This window comes from Citrus clementina, unplaced genomic scaffold, assembly GCF_000493195.1.
Source record: "Citrus clementina cultivar Clemenules unplaced genomic scaffold, Citrus_clementina_v1.0 scaffold_5, whole genome shotgun sequence".
NCBI classification, from domain to species: domain Eukaryota; kingdom Viridiplantae; phylum Streptophyta; class Magnoliopsida; order Sapindales; family Rutaceae; genus Citrus; species Citrus x clementina.
The window spans coordinates 3,231,788-3,236,763 of NW_006262201.1; the positions used below are offsets into that span (position 1 = coordinate 3,231,788).

The 4,976-nt window shown below is 38.5% G+C and overlaps 1 non-coding gene across 1 annotated transcript; it reads right to left on the reverse strand.

Annotated features, from left to right (window-relative positions):
• Positions 1 to 2,016: 2,016 nt before the first annotated feature.
• On the reverse strand, positions 2,017 to 2,123 carry LOC112098693. The gene has a single exon (XR_002905802.1). It is a non-coding gene; the product is annotated as a small nucleolar RNA R71 (small nucleolar RNA).
• Between the last annotated feature and the right edge of the window lie 2,853 nt (positions 2,124 to 4,976).

Here is a 4,976-nt window from a genome sequence, read left to right on the forward strand (position 1 = left end):
CATGCATTGATTCTTCCACAACTAAAGTTCTTTTATTATAAACTTTATAAGCTTTGCGTGAGTTTGAATAACCAAGAAAAACACCAATATCAAATTTTGGATCAAATTTACTAAGATTATCTTTTGTGTTCAAAATAAAACATATGTATCAAAAGACTTTAAAATAGCCAATGTTGATTTTTCTATCTTACCAAAGCTCATTGTTAGAGTGCAATTTATGCACTAGTTTTGCATTGTTTACTTCCCTTAATATCGATGTTTTGCACTTAATAATAATGTTTTACTTGCGTTTTACTTTTGTAGGTGCAATTCTATTGATTGGTGATAAAATTGAGCTAAAAGATGATGTTTAAGGAGGATTGTTCTCTTGGAGAAATTATGAGCGTCAGAAGAACTTTGTTGATAAGGCGTGGGCGCGTGCTGTCAACTGCGGACCTGCAGTTTTTAGTTTAACGTGTTTTGTATTTTTGGTTATTTTTGTAATTACGAATTTAATATTTCAGATATTAGTATTTTATTTTAAATAGAATTCTAAAAGAGAAGAGAGAGAGAGTATTTAAGAGAGGAATCTATTGTGAAAAAGGGGGGATTTTTGGATTGGAGAAAAAGAAAGAAACCCTAGATTTAATTTTTCTCTCCTCTCTATGAAGAACTAAACCTATTTTTCTAGTTGAAGGATAACGAAGCTTTGATTCATCACTACTGTGAGATCTTTCTTGTGCTTTAATTGTTTTATTGCTTTTTGGGTATTTGTTTATTCTCTGAATTAGTTTCATGATTATGTTTGTTAATTAGGTAATTGGCCACTATTTAATTATCAACTTAATCTATTGTCAATTAAAGGATTCATCGTATGAAGAATTTAATGCTTGTGACAAATAACATAGCAGAGAGTTGTGTTGTGAGAATAAACAATCTAATTTAAATGAATCATCATATGTGTTGATTAGGATTTGGGTCTCTCTGGTTTTTCAGGCTGTCAATTGATTAAATTCTATGATCGTATCTAGGGTTGTCTATTGATTAGGGAAATAACCAACGGTCGTACCTTGGTTATCGACTAGTTAAGGAGAGATTGGCTATTAGAGGGTCTCAGTAGCTATAACCGGTCTATTCATGAGTAATAATAATCTATATTTGAATCAATGATCAGTAGTCGAATCAAGCTGAGTTAATTCCTTCAACCAGAGCTTTCTCTAATTTGAATTACAACTTTAATTTGCATTCTTGTTATTTTAATTTGATTTTTATTATTGTCAACAATTCCCCCATTTTATGTTTTACGTTTCAAAAGGATTTAATTAATTACCGATCTCTGTGGACACGACCCTGCTCAATCACTATACACAATTTATTTAGAGTAGGAATTTATTTTTGTTGGCTTCGACACCCATCAAATTTTGGCGTCGTTGCCGGGGATTGGTGTCATTTATTTAATCCTTTTTACGTTTTACTTGGTGTATGGTTCGTTCTTCTCGTACAGGTACACTTTCGTTTGATCCTGAAATTGAGAAGACAGCTCGCCAGCTGAGACAGCAGACTAAGCGAGCTAAGCAACGATCCTCATCGCCTTTGCTTTCTGAAATAGATACAGTACCTGATTTAGTTGAATCATCTAGCGATTCAGAAGAACAAGTGATGGATAGACTTGCACCTGTAGAAAGAACTCTTAGAGAGTTAGCTGAACCAGACTTGAATCAACAACCACTCTGCATTCAATATGTAGATTTGGAGGTAAATTTTGAATTAAAGTCTGGTTTTATTCATTTATTACCCAAGTTTCATGGTTTTGCAGGTGAAGATCCTCATAAACATCTTAAGGAGTTCCATGTTGTGTGCTCAAGTATGAGGCCACAAGGCGTGACTGAAGAGCAGATTAAGCTGCGTGCTTTTCCGTTCTCTGTAGATGGGCTAGCTAAAGATTGGTTATACTACTTGCCTCCTGGATCGATTACAACGTGGAATGGTTTGAAGAAGCAGTTCCTTGAGAAGTACTTTCCTGCTTCAAGAGCTGCCAACATCAGAAAAGATATTTGTGGGATCAGACAACTTCCTGGGGAGACTTTGTATGAGTATTGGGAGCGATTCAAACAATTGTGTGCCAGCTATCCTCAGCATCAGATTTCTGATCAACTTCTTATTCAATATTTTTACGAAGGACTGTCATTGATGGATAGGAGTATGATAGATGCTGCTAGTGGAGGCGTGTTGGTGAACAAGACCCCTACTCAAGCAAGGGAGTTGATCTCAAATATGGCTGCCAACGCACAACAATTTGGCAGCAGACAAGATGCCACTTCAAGAACGGTGAATGAGGTAAATATTTCTTCTGTTGAACAACGTTTAGATAAACTTACTTCTCTTGTGGAAAAGTTTGTTGTAGGTAATGTGCAACAGGTGAAGACTTGTGGCATTTGTTACAATATGGGTCATTCAACTGATATGTGTCCTACACTTCAAGAAGAACCCGCTGAACAAGCCAATGCAGTTGGAGGATTTCCAGGCATGCCTCAGAGGAGGTATGATCCTTATGCACAAACATACAATCCGGGATGGAAGGATCATCCCAACTCTAGCTATGGAGTTAGGCCGTCAGGATTCCCACAACAGTATCCACCAAGACAACCAACACCTCCACAGTCAAACTCCAAGTCAGGTATATCTCTTGAAGAAATTGTTAAATCACTTGCAACTAACACTCAACAATTTCAGCAAGCAACTACAGCAAGCATTCAGAACTTGGAGAACCAAATGAGTCAATTGGCGACTACAGTGAGCCGTCTGGAGTCTCAAGTATTAGGGAGATTGCCTTCACAATCTGAGGTGAATCCAAAGCAAAACGTTAGTGCTGTCATCCTTAGAAGTGGGACGGAGTTGCAAGAGTCTAGTAAGAAAGTGACAAAGCATGTAGAAGATGAGCTTGAGAAGAATGAATTAATGCCTCAATCTCAAGATGCACAACCCACCAAAGCGAAACCCCTACCTATTGTGATACCTCCTCCTTTTCCAAGCCGATTTGCAAAATCCAAGAAGGAGGAACAAGAGAAAGACATCCTTGAGACATTTCGCAAGGTTGAGGTAAATATTCCTTTATTAGATGCTATAAAACAAATACCTCGATATGCTAAAGTCCTTAAGGAACTGTGCACCTCCAAGAGAAAATTAAGAGGAGATGAAAAAGTTCACATGGGGGAGAATGTTTCAGCAGTTCTCCAAAAGAGACCTCCTAAGTGCAAGGATCCAGGTATGTTTACTATCCCTTGTAAAATTGGTAGTGTTAGAGTTGAAAAGGCTTTGTTAGATCTAGGAGCTTCTATTAATGTCATGCCTCGTTCCATTTATTCATCTTTGAATATTGGTCCATTAAAAGAAACTGGTGTGATAATTCAACTAGCTGATAGGTCTAATGCATATCCTGATGGGGTATTAGAAGATGTCTTAGTACAAGTTAATGAGTTGGTTTTTCCTGCTGATTTTTATGTACTTGATATGGAAGATGATAACTCCTCTAATTCTGTCCCAATTTTGCTAGGAAGACCTTTTCTTAAGACTGCTAAGACTAAAATGGATATACATAAAGGGACTCTCACTATGGAGTTTGATGGAGAGGTTATAGAATTCAATATGAATGATGCCATGAAATATCCTAGTGAGGAACATTCGGTATTTTCTGTGGATGTTATTAACCCTATAGCGCAGGAAATGTTTTACAAGGAAAAGACGAAGACATTTCATCATAGAATGATTTTGAGAAAGGAGTTCTCTGTTGGTCAAAAAGTTCTTCTTTTTCATTCTAAGCTTAAACTTTTTCCGGGTAAATTACGTTCTTGCTGGGTTGGACCTTTTATTGTTACTAATGTTTTTCCTCATGGTGCAGTTGAGATTCGGAGTCCGACCTCTGACAGAGTTCTTAAAGTTAATGGTCATCGCTTAAAACCTTTTTATGAAGGTTTTTCGGTGAATATTGTGGAGGATGTGGCTCTCGAGAGTCTAAATTATGGAGATTGATACATAAATGTGTCTAGCCAAAGACATAAAACAAAGGCGCTTTTTGGGAGGCAACCCAAATGATTTGTTTATTTTGGTTTTTGTTTTATCTTCTTTAAAAAAAATGAAAAATGACAAAAAATGAGTTTGCTTATTTTGTTCAGAAGAAAATTTTTGATAAGGCGTGCCCACGTACTTATTAGAAAAGTACTTCTGAAATTTTTAATGTCTCAAAGTTTTAAGGCGTGCCCACGTACTTATTAGAAAAGTACTTCTGAAATTTTTAGTGTCTCAAAGTGATTCATAAAAAAAAAAAAACCAAAAATCAAAAATCATCATTTATTTATTTATTTTCGTTCCTTTCTTTTTTTATATATATATTTATTTATAAAAAAAAACCAAAAATCGAAAATCACTGTTCACGAATCCCTAATTCAAAAATTACTGTTGATTGTCGTTTTACAGCAGCATCAGCCCCAGCCGCAACCAGCAGCATCAGCTCCAGCCTTCACCCTGCAACCAGTAGCATCAGCTCCAGCCTTCACCGCGCAACCAGCAGCAGCAGACGAGTACGCCCAGAACCAGCAGCAAGCTCCAGCATCCCCAGCAGTGCAGCGCGCAACGTAAGCCCCAGCTGCGCGCGCAGCACGAACCAGCCCCAGCCCGAGCACGCAACCCAACAAGCGTCACCAGCGCAGCACCAGCAATCCCCCAGCGCGCAGCAACAGCTGCAGCACGCAGATCCAGCGTCACCAGTTCGTAGCATCAGTCCCAGCCCACACGCGCAACACAACAAGCACCAACCCGCGAAGCACAACCATCCGCGCGCAACGGAACCAACAGCCGTGTACCCGCAAGCTCCAGTCGAGCAACAATAGTCCGCAACCAGCCTACGACCTGCATTCCAGCCGCGTGAATCGAAATCTGTGACAAGATGGAGCAGAATTTGGTCGCATACTTCGAGAGTGTGGGTTTTACCCCACTATTTC